This window comes from Charadrius vociferus, unplaced genomic scaffold (assembly GCF_000708025.1).
Source record: "Charadrius vociferus isolate BGI_N301 unplaced genomic scaffold, ASM70802v2 scaffold787, whole genome shotgun sequence".
Classification (NCBI taxonomy): Eukaryota; Metazoa; Chordata; class Aves; order Charadriiformes; family Charadriidae; genus Charadrius; species Charadrius vociferus.
Genome location: NW_009649307.1, coordinates 280,540 through 283,964, shown reverse-complemented (window position 1 = coordinate 283,964; position 3,425 = coordinate 280,540). Strand labels below are relative to the sequence as shown.

The 3,425-nt window shown below is 53.5% G+C and overlaps 1 protein-coding gene across 1 annotated transcript in view; it reads left to right on the top strand.

Moving 5' to 3' along the window:
• Positions 1-3,425, top strand: part of MPRIP (myosin phosphatase Rho interacting protein) — a 77,487-nt gene that overhangs the window by 56,886 nt on the left and 17,176 nt on the right.

The following is a 3,425-nucleotide window of genomic DNA, read 5'->3' as shown; positions in this document are numbered from 1 at the left end:
GGTAAAGGGTGTTTGGCCTCCTCACAGCTAACTGTGCCAGCCACACTCGTATGGGCCACCTCTTACAGGCTTCGTGGACACAGCCGCACCATTAACTCCGTCTCCTGTCCTTACCGTAGCTGCAACAAGCAGGTTTTTGCCAGGTTTGTCCCTGCATTGATGGAATGGCTCTTCTCACCTGGTGCTGTTGACCTGGAGATGCTCCAGCCTCTCCTTCCCCGTCCCGCTTGGCACTCGGCCACCATTTCCCAGCCCTGCCCGAGCTCTGGTGGATCTCGCGGGGGTCTCGGGGAAGCCACCTCTCTCCTCACTCCTGTGTATGTTTGATTTCCATGCAATCCCAGGAAAAACTTCTCTTTGAAACTATCCGTGCTGAAGCCCAGGTTGGAAAACTGTGTTCTCTCCTGTATTAACGTTTTGTGGTTTGTATATCTCGTGATTCACTGCATGCTCCTCCTTTTCTGCACCTCGGATGGGAAGTCCTGCGGTTTCCATTTATTTTTCTTTCTTTTCTTTTTTTTTCCCCCTTTTTTTTTTTTCTTTAAATAAAAGCCAGAAAGAAGGGAAGAAGCAACCTGGTCTTGACACATGGTTTCCCCACACTGGTATCTTCCGATGTGACTAGATATGAAGATGAAGACCAAGGAAATTTGAGGAGACCTCTCAGCCTTTAAAGAGCCAGATATATTTATAGCCTAACAGGTTACTGCGGTACGGTAGTCCTGTGCTCTGCATCTGTGCTGAGCCCATGCAAAGTGGTTTGACTTGGCTTACCCCAGTTGAGAGGGTCCAAGCCCACGTACCAGTTGGGCAGTAACTTGTTACGCTACATAAATAGACCGGGAATCTTGATATTGAGCTGGGGAAAAGGGAATTATAGGTGCACGTCTGTTGTTTTCCACCGAGCTGGTTTCGGATGGGGTAGCCTCTGGCGTGGGTTAGTCACGTTGCTGAGAAGTTGTAGCTGTGGGCTGAAGGGCTGTGCCGTGCGTGAAGCAGGGCTGTGTTCACCCGGAGCCTGCTCGCAAGCCCTTTGTCACTGCACGTGGGTGCCGCGGGATATCCCATCCCGTCCCGCCTGGCTTCGGGCACGTTGTTAATATCCGCACCCAGGGAGTGGCTTGCGGACGGGGCTGCTGGAAAGCCGAAGGACAGACTGCCAAGGGCTCGTGATGGAGAGGTGGCAAACGTCTGCGCAGCGCGGCCGGGGTGCGAGAGGGATGTTAGTCTGGATGCTTGGCTGTGCCAGGAGGGCAGCAGTGTTCACCCCGTCCCCGGGACCAGTCTCACTCCACACACTCCTGCTCCCTCCGCTGCGTCTCGTTAACCCGCTGCCATGTCTCCACCGAGCTAAGCACACGTTTTCTGGGTTACTCAAGTCCTAATTACTGTTTATATTGCCGTTTATGTCAGCACTTGGGGCGGGGGGCAGGTGCTGCACTGCTCCCTGCCCTCAGCAGTGCCCTGCAATCTGCAGAGGCACTAATTAGCCCTCTGCTAACGATGGCTATGCAGATACAACATAACCAGAAGGAAGAAGGTGGCCGCTTCAGCACTGGGTCCTTGTTCAACATCCAGCCCCGGTGGGGTTGAGTTCCCCTGTGCCCCCCAAGTTCCCTGCAGCCTTCGTGTGCTGCTTGCACGCTGCCGCAGCGTGCTCAGCTCGCAGCTTGCACCGCTCCCACAGCCACCCATATTTTAAAAAAACACTTTTTGTTTTGACCTATAAATACCATTGTGAGGCAAAGACACCCCCTCCCACGTGATGTGAATTAATTTTGTCTGGGATGGAGGAGATGTAAAATGCTGGAGCAGAATTAATAGCCATGGGGCACTTGCGGGAGATGAAATGAGAAACTTCAGGTCAGTCTTCTGAGTCTCTTAACTCAGTTCCCAGCGGCCGTCCCTCCGCTCCCTGACACACATCCCATGCCCTTTGGAAAGCAGCAGAGGAGAAATGAGCTCGTGAGAGATGTCACCTCTAGAAATGCTAAGATTCTCCCCCGTCGTATTTAGAGCAGCATAATTTCTGTCTCCTAACAACATCCGAGGGGCCCCAGGACCCCATTTTTCCTACCGCTCTTTTCCATTTTAAGACTCCATCTCATCCCCGCTTTACTTATTTAAAATGCAGCTGTAATCACTAACTGACTCCAGATTGAGCGCCTGGCTTTGGAGTCATGCAATATCTTCTAATGGTTGAGGAGCGAGGAGGTTTCATCATGGTGCCTTTTAGGTTTATTTTATTAGCTGCAAGTGACAGAGCTGAAGAAGGAATTATCTCCAAGCTGGTTTCAGCCTGTAACTGCCAGAGTTTCTTGAAACCCAGCTCTACTGAGCCTGTGGTTTGACCGTGGATGAAAGTGCATCGGAAGATACTAGCCCTGGCCCCATGCAGAGTCATCTCTTCTGCTCCATTCTTTGTTTTGAGCACATGCACCTACATGAGGTTGTTGGCTGTGGGAGCTGGGGGGTGTTACCAAGGCGGGAGGAGAAGCCGCGCTGCTGCTGCTCCCTCCCAATCCCGGCAGTCTCGGTGCACGTTGTCCCGTGGGTCCCTGTTAGCGGTGATTTGCCTGCAGCGAAGGGCCCGGGGAGCTGCTTTCCAGCTCTTCCCGCTGCGCCTTTCTAGAAAGCTTGTGGAGGCTGCGCTGGAGGCTGGAGCCTGGCGGGGATGCTGTGGTTGTACTGGAAGGGGGGAGAGGCAGGAGTCAGCCTGAGCAGCGGGGCTGTGCCTCGGGAGGCATCTCGGGGGCTTCTGATAGCAGAGAGGGTTCAGCAAATGCCTGCCATTCCCTGGTCACGGGCTTCCTCTGCAAACTTAGCATACTGCTATTTTCTTTTTTAATTTCGATCTGCATGTTACAAGGCTGGCATGTCTACGTTTAATAAGCTAATACTGCCTTATGGATTAGTAGGTTGGAAACGGTATTGCCTTCCCCTGTTAACTTTCCCTGCTTGACGAGAATGTCTCCCCCCTCAACCCACCACCCTCTAACTCAGCACTAAAACTCATTCCTTGCTTGAGAAATCGACATTTTCAGTGACTTCCGTGGTGTGTTGAATAACTCTTGCTCTCCTTGCTGCACTGACAACGGCGCATACGGCGTGCAGCCCCCGTGCCGAGGCGGCTGCCCGTGCTGCCCGCAAGGCTCATTTCCCCAGGGGAGATCTGTGCCTTCAGTGCAGATAGTGGCACGGAGAAGTTTTCGACCCATTAATACCCCGACTTCGCCAAACAGGAGGAAAACCTTCCCCCTGTTACCCAAGACCTCTGGGAGCTGCTCTGTGTGCTTCTCCTCCCCGCAGCTCTGAAGCCAGACTGACTTTGGTGGGACTGGTGGCATCCTCCCCGCAAGCACGTGACTATGGCCGCGGGGGACCAGCGTGTGTGCATGGAGCCCTGCAGCCGGGGAGGCGGGCGG